Genomic DNA, 12,724 nt, shown 5'->3' with positions numbered 1-12,724 from the left:
AGCTCATCTGTTCTCCTGCTTATGAAAATTTTAATTGTTCTCAGTTTGGGGCTCTTGAGAATAAAAATGCTATCAACTGTCTTGTACAAGTGTTTTCATGGACATTCGTTATTATTTTTCTTGAGTAAATACCTAGAAAAGAAGTTCCAGGGTCATAAGGTAGGAATGCATTTAACTTTGCAAAAACTGCCAGTTTTCCGGAGTGGTTGTACCATTTTACACCCTCACCATTAGCATAAGAAAGTTCCCATTCCACATGTCCCTGGTGTTTAATATTGTTGGTCTCATTTATTTCAGTGACATCTTCATTTTGCTTTTCTCTGATGGCTAATGATGTGAAATGCCTTTTTAGTGTTTACTAGATGTTTGCCTTCAACTTTTCAGGACATTTGTCTTTTTTTCATATTTTTTTTTGGTATTTTCATAACAACTATGTAGAAATTCTTTATTCTGTATTTAAGTTTTTTTTCAATACAATACTGTGAAATAATCTCCAACATTGAGTCTTACTTTTTTATTTTAACTTTTGATGCATAGAAGACTTAATTCCGATGAAATTTGTTTTATTTTTTTCTTTTACATCTGGTGCTTTTTGTGTTCTAAGAAATCTTTGCCTACCCCTAAATTGTGAAGATACTTTTACATTTCTTTCTAGACGATTTATTATTTTAGCTCATATGCTTTTCTGAAGTGTGAGCTTGCATCTGACATTCATCTTTCCCATGGATGTATTAATAAAATTCTTCAGTACTGTTTGTTGAAAGACTGTCCTTTACACATTGCAATGCCTTTGTGAGCATCTATTTCTAGAATTTCTATTGTGTTACTCTAATCTGCTTTATCCTTATGCCAAAACCACACTGTGTTGATTATGGTAGCTTTATAAGTCTTGAAATCAGGTAGTTTGAGTTTTGCAAATTTGTTCTTGAAACAAATATATTTTAAATTTAAAAGTTCTGCCCTGGCCAGTGTGGCTCAGTTGGTTGGAGTGTCACCTGGTACACTGGAAGGTTGTGGTTTTGATCCCCAACTGGGGCATGTATGAGAGAGAAACCAATTGATGTTCCTCTTTCTCTCTCTGTCTCCCTTCCCTTCTCTCTAAAAGCAATGAAAAAATGTCCTCCATTGAGGGTGAAATTTTTTTAAAGTTCCATAATTATTTTGATATTCAGAAATAACAAAGGAATAAATGCCTATATACATTTACACACTAGCTCCTCCCCTGTTGGCAAAGCAAAAACAAGCAAACAAAATCAAAACTGTAAGCAGTGGTTTATCCTTTAGGTATAGAAATTGTCATTAGAATTGGAGAAATTTTCCACTTTTGATATTATGCCTTGTGAAAATATGTTTAATTTTTAAAAATTAACCTGTGAGTTACTTGCATTTTTGAAGTGTGTTCATGGTGAGATATGAACCTTTTTTCTTTAACATTACACTGTATTTAAAATAAAAAAATCTTTCTTCAAACAAATTTACCAATTTACTACTGACAAGTATAGATGGTAGAAAGAGGAAGAAAAACTGTATTCGTGATTTTCTCATGAGGATCAATGCTTAAAATTTTATCCTCTCAACAATAAGATATTGTTGGTTTGTAGGGGTGCTTAGCACGATCAAGGTGACTGGGTCAGTACAGTAGGTGGTACAGGTGGGATATGACTCTGTGACATTTCAGAGTCCACTCTTTTTTTAAAAAATATGCTACCTCTTTGATGATGGTGGTGATGACGTTGATGCATATTGAGCTGGTACATAGGACTTGAGAAAGGGTATGCTATTGCTTTTGGTGCAAGGTCAGTACGGGGAGTCCTACTGAATCTTAGCAGGGGTCTTCAAAGTCCCTCAGGAAAGCTCTTCTCCACACTCACTGCGATGTGCGGATCCAGGCTGAGCTCTGGCCACCCCTCTCCCAGCAAGGCCTGCCTCTCACCTTCAGTGTCTCTAGCAGTGACCCCAGTTGTCTTTACTAATAAACCTTCACAAGTTATTCCAGCTCTGTCAGCTTGCCTCTCACTCTTTGAGGCCCCAAAATCATTCTTTACATTCTAGTAAATGACCTGAATTTGACTTTTAAATCCTCAGTTGAAAAATTTTCAGGGTGTGATTCTATAGACATTGTGAGCCATCAAATTGTGGAATACTCTAAGACCACTGACTGGGTTAAGCATTCCTAAATGTAAAACAAAATAAGATCTTGATTGAATACCCACAGAAATACCACACATATCAAATACTTAATGAGCCAATTTTCCAAAAAGATACAGACAGTAAACCTTTCTCTCTCATCCCAGAAGCTCACATCTGCCCTGATTTGCAACACAGAGGCAGCCCAGTAGGAACCTCCTCATCTTTCCCTGACAAACCCATCAACATATGTACTCATTGCCTGCTAAAAAGGACACAATGTCATTGCTCCCATGGGAGGACAGACATTTCTGCTGCTGCAATAGATTTCAGCTTCTCAGACACTTCACCCCTACAAGGGTTCCCTCCCTTTCCCTTGCCTCGATTTTATCCTCACTACATAAGAGCCATTCTGGGATGTTTACAGGCTAGCCTGCTGTAACTTGTTGCAGCCTACTACATAGCTCTCCCTGGACTCTGCCTCTGTAGCTGTCACCCCACTCTTCTGCTGACCTCTGGGCAGAGTCTTGAGAAACTTTACATGCTACATTTCCACTGTCCTTTTCTTTCTTGACCCTGGTGCATCCAACACTTGCCCTCACCTCCCACTTTCTCTTGGTCATGACATCCATGTCCTCTAATTCCACCTAATGCCCATGACATCCACATTCATACCCTTTTCCAAAGAATTAGTCTTGATTCTCACCTGAGGCTACAAACTTCTTATATTCTCTTATATTTTTCTTATATCCACATAGTCTCACACATTTATACCCTCACATTATTTATCTTTACACTGTGCTTATAATAAAAGCCAAGCATGTCTTTATTAAAATGAGAATAAATGTGAGTAGTCTCTTTAAAAATGTAAGTTTCCCCTAGACATGCAGAATTGTCTTGTATATCATATAATAGCAATTTAGGAAAAATGACTTAAGATATCAAAAGTCATTTGTCTTTTCCCATTGTTCCTAAATTCAGCAATGCCTACCTTGAGTGTGAAGCATTTGTCACAACCACACAGATCAACTGTCTTGCACAAGTGTTTTCATGGACATTTGTTATTATTTTTCTTGAGTTCTCTGAGGGGTGATCTTATTGGATCAGCCCCTTCCAGATACCTAATCCTGGGTACTGTTATTGTGTTTTTATCTGTTTTGTATTCCTGTGTTTAAAAATATATGAAGCTGCTTTTGTTATTAATTTATGGTTTTATGAGGACAACAGAAAGGATTAGTTGGGGTTTACGAATCCCAAATTATGCAACGGACTGTAAATTGTTTGCAATTATGTATTTCTGCATATTTAACAAGTAAACACTGTGCCTCATAATAGCAACACATGTTTTTCCACTGAGGTGCTGGTCACCACCATGCTCAGATGTGAGTGCAGGAAGTATGTGTATCCTACCCGTCAGTTCCTTGTCTTTTATGACACTTGCTCCTCGTCCTCTGGTCCTGTTTTGGGCCATTTTCATAGAACTATCCCTCTTTATTTCATGGCCTTTACGGTGGTTGCAGATACTTCTCATTGCTTTTCTGTCTATGGGTCTTTATGTTTCAGACTTGAAGTCAGAGATCAGAAGTGGAGGATGAGCTAAATATGCTTGAACACATTTTTGGGGGCCCACACAAGGTTTTATTTTTAAAATGTGACTTATTTGTTAACAGTTAAATAACAAGGCCTTTTACCTAAGATGAAAATTGCCAATTTCTTTTGAGCAACCAGGAAATCTAGGTCAGCATTCCCAGAGCAGTGATGACAGGTATTGAAAAGGACCACTCCTCTTTCTAGAGGAATGGGGTCTAGGCTTACCCTCAAGACCAGCAGCTACAATTCTAGTTTTCAGTTTTCTCCTGACATTCTTCTGGGCATTTGAATCTCTCAGTTTTGGCTCCTGCAAAGTTTTCTGTTCCAGTTCTCTCATCCCATTGCTGAGCCTTGCTTCTCTGCACTTAGAGCGTCATAAATGATGAATAGGCACAGGGCTGCTCTTCCTATGCCTCCAGCTCTGTTTCCACTTGTCCTACAAAGTGCTTCGACCTAGAAAGGGTCACCTCCTTCAGTCTGCACGCCACATAACAACTGCTTGTCTTGCCATTGTTAGCTGTGTATGGTGTCACGTTTCCCCAGAAAGCAAGGTTTATGCAGCCTGTCTTCACTTTGGGCACTAGGGTTGAGTGCTCCTGAGAAATGTCTTTCCTTCCGGCAGGGGTTATTCCCATGCCACACCGTCAGTATCTCTTGGGCAAAGCCACCTGGAGTTTAGTGCTGAGCTAATTCTTACATTGCGTGTGTCTGTGAGCCAGAACAAAGGACATATTTGCCCCAAATGAAGTTACATGGCAGTCTCTTTCATTCTCTCTCCTTTCAAATTTGACTCCATGGGAGGTAAAGAAATGTAATGTGTTTTTATTCAGATTACACTTTTACTCATTATGGCTTCCTGCTATTCATTTTTATACAAGTTTAGCCAGACATGTAAAAATAGTGTATGTATCTACTCCTATTAATGGAAAATAACATTTTGAATTTTTCTTTTTGTGAAAGAAGGTTTGAATTCATTTTGGATGTGTCAAGCATGCCAACATTTTGAAGATATTAAAATAATAACTCTGTCCTCAGTTGCTTACTTAAGTGGCACACACATTATTGAGTATTTTTCAGCTGCAGAATTAAGAAATTTACATTTCTATCATTATAATAATATCTTTTTACCAGGAAAACACAAGGAGTTTTGGCTTCTAAATATGGTTATTTAATTATGCATCGCTCAGAAGCCAGTTGTCATTAGGTTAAGCCCTAATGGCTGATTAAAGTTAATAGCCACCATCCTATAGGATTTTTTTAAGTTCTGGCAGATGTGAAAGTAGAATGCTTAAATGCTTAAATTCTCTGACAGGAAAGAATTATAGGCTATTTTAACATTATCAACAAACAAAGGTGAGACTATGTAGCCTTAAGACTGTCAAGTCTCTCTGAGGAACATGACCACACTTTGTCATAAATCCTGTTACTGTAATGATGTCAACCTGCCTTTTCATTCATAACTCAGTAATGAGCATGCTTCTTCTATAAACATTTGGAATGGATTTCACAGAATATCAGGTTGACTCAACAGGAATGTTTTAAGAAGACTGAATAGTACAAACTTATTCCTCCTTTTGCATCAAAAAGGCAAACTCTCATTGTGGGATTGTCTGCCCTATGCTTTCCAAGTGAATCCCAGCTCTGGAAGAATCCTTTCAGCCAAGGGCATGAAATAGGACTGAAAGAACTCACAAAAACAGCACCCACCATTCAACTCTAAGTGTGTTCTCATCTCCTAGTCCCTAGTGTGTAATTACTCGATAAATTCCAATGAGTTGTACTTAAAAACAAAACAAAACAAAATAAAACAAAAGAGTTTCTTCTCCATTCTGAAGGCACATTCAGGCCTATTTGGTACAGCAAGATCTCCAGTATGATCCTGGATTCCAGCAGGATCTGGGGCCCTCAATAGAAGCTTACAGGACTTACAGAAATGTACTTTTTAAAAGTTTTATGCAGCAGTTACATGACTCACTTTATGACTCACAATTACTATTTATTGAATGTTTACTCTTTGAACGGTGCCTTGTGCCCTCCACATACAAGCTGTTGAAGACTTCTGGAATCTAGGTATTATTCTCGGTTTTCAGATGCTGAAGCTGGGGATTAGTGAGGTCACATAGCTTGTGTACTAGGAGTATGTTCTGGGCTTCAAGACCAGTGTTCTGGTCTTGACTACACACTCTTGACACTACACTCATCATAATTAGCTTACCCACAAATACCTAAAAAATATCTAAGACCAAGCATTCAGGGATCCTGCAAGAGCTATTACAATAATCTCTAGAATCACCATCACCAAAGTTCATCTGAGTGATCTAGTGGTGCTCATCTGCTCTCCTCTCTCTGTTACATGAAAATGCATGTTGCGCAGCCAGAGCCAGAAAAGTCAGAAACAGATGAATCTAATAAAAGTACTGTGTCCTAGGTGAGTTTTTAAAGTTATCTTTACTTTATATGAGGGATTAAAAAATACAAAAATTCACAAAGAATAGTTCATCATCTATGAAGTGTCTCTGAGTTTGGAGGACTCTGCAATGAGGTCTCTAATGGCCTTCAACCCCCAGAGAACCAACTGTTTCAGCAGACTGCAAAACCCCTGGAGCTGGGCCTGAGATTTTTCAGTCTGCTGCAAAACATCAGTTTACCCATGCCCAGGTCCTGATGACAGGAACAGTAGAACATTCTAAAAAGCAGAAATTAGAACCCAAAGCAACACACTCAAAGAACTGTGTCTTGCTGTTATTCTATATTTCCTTGCACAGAAGTTGAGGGCAGAGTCTGTTGCTATGCATCTGGGTCCAGCACTGTGTTCAGAGGTTATCATTTGGATTCTGTCTGTGTATGTTAATATCTACGTGGGAATGCCATTGCAGTCTTTGTGCTTACACTGCCTTGAATTAAAGACCTTAAAGAAAGATGTATTCCATAGTGCAATATCACTCTCAGAAAGTAGCTGTTATGATTCTGTTTTCCAGATAGACTCAGGAGAAGGCCCTTGCTGGGGGCACCTGCTAGAGGGTGTGCCTGAGGGCTTGTGGCCTTCTGGGCCTGGTGTCTCTGGTCAGGTAGGAATGAATTGCAGGACAAATCTTGCTTATTGTCAGCAAGCCTGGGACATTGTGTGTAAACTCAAATTCTGTCAATGGATCACATTTTAAACAAACTTAAGGAGTTCCACATTGGTCCTGTAAATTTGTTTATTGATTTATTGAACATTCATTAAGCACTTGCAATGTGCTAGGTAGATATTCTTTCCAAGATTCTGACTGAAAGTTTGAAAATTTATATCAAAATCCTCAAATTTTCATACTGCTTGCCTAGTGCTCTTCTAGAATTTAGTTTAAGGAAATGTCAGAAATGGACCTTGAGACTGATTATGAGGATCCAAACATTATTTATTTTAGAATAAAAATGTTATTTAAAAATAAATATCACATATGTGCACACAAAATTACCAAGCTTTTTGATTGTTATCACATTAAAGGCAAATAATTCATTGATTGAACTAGTAGAGTTGGCTGAGAGCAGAGAATTTATAATTCCTCTGCTCTTTCCAGCCAGCTGAGAATGGGACCATAATTATGATTCTCCTTGCAAAAGAAAACAGTATTGATTCTATGGGGATTATTTTATATGTTCCCTTTATTTTCATGAAAATGTGAATATTTTCTCAATTAATGCTTCCTTTCTTGACCATGTACATCTTCATTTCTAAGGCATCTCAGATTATTTTATTACAGCCTACCTCTCATTAAGAAGCAACCCCAATGGCAATGAAATAAATGGCAATTATGTTTCAATATTGATGTATTCCTGATCTCACTTTGCTAATTTGGCAACAATAATAAATATTTTTTGTGAGGGATTTTGATAAAGAGAAATGATAAAAATCTATATATTACATTCTAGACTTTTTAGTGCTTGATTTAAGTGAGGTAAAGGGTAAGATTAAGCAAAGCAAGGAAATAGGAATATGAATTTTAATCATATTTGCTTTTTACCTGTTACTAGAAGAACAAAATACCATTTTGCAAAAATGTCAGTGCAAATCACATTTAATGAAATCCACTCTAACGTTGACATATCTTGGTTGAAAAGTAGATAGACAATTATCCCACCAAATATCTTTTTTTTTTCAAAACCCCTTTGAAAGACCAATTTTTACCTTTTTTAAACAGAAACATTTTGTGGGACAAAGATTGGAAAAACTAGCAGTCTTCATATTAAAGTGTGGTCTTGGTGTTAGTTCTTCTCAGAGCATGTCAGACAGATTCCTGTTTTAAGGGTCTACTCTTGACCCAAGACCCCAGCCTCTGAGGGGCCTCTACTACCAGTATCTCAACCTTCCTTCAGAGCCTGAGCTCTGCACCCTCCTGTCCCTGCTGGGAATTGGGAGACTTTAGTCCAAGCCCTCATTGCTGGGGACTTCACAGACCCACTCACATGCTCCCATCCAACCATCTCTGCTAGAGCAACCCTAACTTTTTATTATTGGAAAACTTTATTTTGTTTCATAATTCCAGGAAACTCCTCCCCACCCAGACACAGACACAGGCACAGGTGCATACACATGCAGATGGCTATACTCACCTACACATACATGTGCACGCACATATAGGGGTACACACAGCTAACACTGCTCAGGGAACTTCTCTAGCACAAAAGGGAACTGTTTTATGAGCTCCCTGACTTGAAATTCAGATTTGGTATCAATACAGAAATAACATAATGAACAGTCAGTTTTGTAAAATATTTGGGCAAATGCTGCTTTGAGACATCTTAAAGTACCTTAGTGAATAACTTGTCATTTTAGTTGTGTTGAAACTACTTCCCTCCATATCAAAACATTTGGTGATAGGGTCAAGGTCTTGGCAACATGGTGGCTATTGATTTTGTTCATTGCCACGATGGGCTTCAATATTTGAGGGTATGAGATTTCTCTTCTTTTTTTAGTGGCTCAGTTTCCTGCTTGGATATTTTGGAAATCTCACTTCTCTTAAGGGATGAATGAGAAGTAAGTGGGACATTAGCTGACATCATATTCAGATGGCCGCAGCCATTGTCCACCTCATTCCAGCTCCAGCTCCATGTACAAATGGGTGACTCAGCCAGGTAGCTTGGCCTCTCTGGCCCTCATTTTCTCAACCCAAAGTAGGAACAATATGAAAACATGCACAACAGGACTGGGATGGTGAAACAACACAACCTATAGAAAAGACTCTAAAAGCTAACATGCCCCAATGGAAGGAGACAGTTCTGTAAGGTGTTTCTTGCTTCTGTGCCTCAGTGTAGCTATACATATTTCCTCCCATGTTTTACTATAAAACACCTCACTTGTAAAAAGATGTGAAGGAGCTGCTGCCTGTGTTGATTATTGTTTATTAATAAATCGAGTGTCATGGAAACACCAAAGTTGGATTTTAATTTGCTCTGACAAGCCCTCCTCTTTAGTTGGACCTCCCTGTGTCTCCACTAAGACACCTGGCTGACCTCAAAAAACCCTTTAGTATTTGCAGAGATGATTGTTGGCATTGACCTTAAAAGGTGATGGCTATTATTTGATGAGAAGTTGGGCAAGGCTGAATGATCCAGATAGCTGAGACCAAGGATGACAGCTTAGCTATTCACTAACTGCTTTTCCAGGGCAGGCTCCCTATTAAGACACTAAATCCATCACAGGATCATAGGGGATGATTGAGAAGGTCCCTAAGTCTTCCTAAGATGGGGACAACTATCACCATTACATCCAAACTGAAGTAGTTTGCTAAGGTTTCTGGTAGTGGTTGAAAAAATGACCTCCTCCCACAGGCAAGTTAAGAGGCAGTGTGGGCACTACTGCCTGGCCATTATGAATTTCATGACCGGCTATCTCTCCAGCCCTCAGAGAGTGTCACACCAGGGCTCTGAAGACTCAAGAGAAGCCTGCTCTCCAGAAGGTTCAAATGCCTGTACTGTTTCTACTTCAAAACAATTAAAACATAAATGAGGCAATTCATAAAAGTTTGTATAATCTTAATAACAGCCAGAATTTATTGATTGCTTACCATGTATCCAGCCCTGTTTGTAGCTGGTTCTTTGTAGACGTCATCACTTACCATTACAAATGTTCTACATGTGATTTTCTTTTAAGTTGCATTTTACAAATAAGAAAAGTTAGACTGAAGTTCTGAGAAATAAAGCAATTTGCCAGAAGATTCTGGTTATGAATACAGATTCATATGATGCTTAGGAAATGTTATTTTTAGGACAAATGGTAAACTATTATTTGGATTAAAAGAGATCAAATTCATTATTTATCTGCTTACTTGCTCCTTTTTGTTAATCGTTTCCATGGAGATCTGACTTCCTTCTGCAGAGGTTTTGATTAGGACAATTAGCAATTTAGACAATTCCCCCACAACCCCCACAGAACAGCAGGGTGTCTCCTTATAACTGGGGACAGCCTCCTGGACTGACACTCACTCTCAGGCTCCAGAAGCCCAAGAAATAAGGAGTCAAAAGGAGGGTGCTGGGTCAAAAGAAATGCTAGTACCTTCTTTCTTCATTCTCCCTGGCTTCCCTCTCTCTCTCTTACTTTCTTCCTTTCCCCTGCTTACCAAAGATAGATACCACTACAATTATTGAAAACTGGTAGAAGATTTCCAGTATCAATAATGCAATCCAGTGACTTCCGGCCAAGATGGAGGCATAGGTAGACACACTGAGCCTCCTCGCACAACCAAAATATGAACAAAAAAAAAATTAGAAACAAAAAAACAACCAGTACTGACAGAAAAATTGAATTGTATGAAAGTCCAATAACCAAGGAGTTAAAGCAGACACATTCATCCAGACCAGTAGGAGGGGTGGAGTCGAGCGGCCAGGTAGAGAGGGGTTGTGACAAAAAAAGTGGTGACTGGAAGACCCCAGGCATGCAGGCAGCCATGGGCAGACCCAGTGATGCTGCAGATTGTGGACAGGTGTGGTGTGCAAGGCAGCTGGCTGACTAGGTGGTCTCACATTCACTCACAGATAAACCAGGCAAAACTGGGGAGTGAGACAGACCGCACAACCCAGCGATGGGAAATAAAGCCTCAAAACACCAATTGAAAACACTTGTGGGGGTTGAGGTGCTATGAGAAATGCCCAGCCTCACAGGAGAGTTCATTGGAGAAACCCATGGGGTCCTAGAATGTACACAAATCCACCCACATGGGAATTAGCACCAGAGGGGCCCAGTTTGCTTGGGGGAAGCAGCGGAAGTGACTGAAATCCAGCAGAGAGCAGAGCAAGTACCATTGTTCCCTCTCAGACACCTCCCCCACAAACAGTGTCACAACCTAGCAACTAGATTGCCCTGCCCTGGTGAATACCTAAGGCTCTGCCCCCCACTATGTAACAGGAGCATCAAGACAAAAAAAAATGGCCCAAGTGAAAGAACAGATCAAAGCTCCAGAAATAATACAACTAAGTGATGAAGAGATCACCAACCTATCAGGTGCACAGTTCAAAACACTGGTGATCAGGATGCTCACAGAATTGGTTGAATTTGGTCGCAAATTACATGAAAAAATGAAGGCTACCCTAAGTGAAATAAAGGAAAATTCACAGGAAACCAATAGTGATGGGGAGGAAACTGGGACTCAAAAGAATAGAGTGGACCAGAAGGAAGAAAGAAACAACCAAACAGAAAAGAATGAAGAAACAAGAGCTCAAAAAAATGAGGAGAGGCTTAGGAACCTCCAGGACATCTTTAAACGTTCCAACATATGAATTATAAGGATACCAGAAGAAGAGGAGGAGCAACAAGTGGAAAAATATTTGAACAAATAATAAAGGAGAATTTCCCCAATCTGGCAAAGGAAATAGACTTCCAGGAAGTCCAGGAAGCTCAGAGAGTCACAAAGAAGTTGGACCCAAGGAAGCACACATCAAGGCACATCATAATTACATTAACCAAGATTAAAATGTAGGAGTGAATCCTAGAAGCAGCAAGAGATAAAGAGACAGTTACCTACAAAGGAGTTCCCATCAGACTGTCAGCTGATTTCTCAAAAGAGACCTTACAAGCAAGAAGGGGCTGGAAAGAAATATTCCAAGTCATGAAAGGCAAGGACCTACACCCAAGATTGCTCTATCCAGGTAAGCTTTCATTTAGAACTGAAGGGTAGATAAAATGCTTCCCAGATAAGGTCAAGTTAAAGGAGTTCATCACCATCACCAAGCCATTATTATATGAAATGTTAGAGGAACTTATCTAAGAAAAATAACATAAAAAACATGTATAGTAAAATGACAGCAAACTCACAATTATTAACAATCACACCTAAAACAAAAACAAAAACAAACTAAGCAAACAACTAGAATAGGGACAGAACTACAGAAATGGAGATCACATGGAGGATTAGCAACAGGGAAGTGCGAGGAGGAGAGAGGGGGAAAAGTTACAGAGAATAAGTAGCAGGGACGGTAGGTAGAAAATAGACAAGGGGAGGGTAAGAGTAGTGTGGGAAATGTGGAAGCTAAAGAACTTATAAGTATCACACATGGACATGAACTAAAGTGGGGGCATGTGGGTGAGAGAGGGTGTGCAGGGTGGAGGGGAGCGAATTGGCAAAAATGGGACAAGTGTAATAGCATAATCAATAAAATATATTTAAAAAATAAATTGAATGACTCAGTGGCATTTAGTAATATTGTGCAACCAGAACCTCTATCTATTTCCAAAATATGCTAAACTCTTAAATACTAAAGATTAATACCCCTTAAACCAGAATTTCCACTTCATTTGAAGAAAACTAAGCAGGAAATGAAACATATTTAAGGACTTTTTTCCCATATAACATTGCTTATAAGAATTCAAAATATAAAAAGTGACTTAAAATAACACAAACCTGTCATTGTACAGTCCAGTAGGTTAGAAGTCCATCAAAGTTCTCACTGGGCTAAATTAAGGTGTCAGCAAGGCCATGTCCTTTCTGAAGGCTCTGAGAAAGCGTTTATATCCTTGACTTTTTCATCTTCT

This window comes from Phyllostomus hastatus, unplaced genomic scaffold (assembly GCF_019186645.2).
Source record: "Phyllostomus hastatus isolate PE091 unplaced genomic scaffold, TTU_PhHast_1.1 phas_scaffold_39, whole genome shotgun sequence".
In the NCBI taxonomy this organism is placed as follows: Eukaryota; Metazoa; Chordata; class Mammalia; order Chiroptera; family Phyllostomidae; genus Phyllostomus; species Phyllostomus hastatus.
This window is presented reverse-complemented; position numbering follows the sequence as displayed.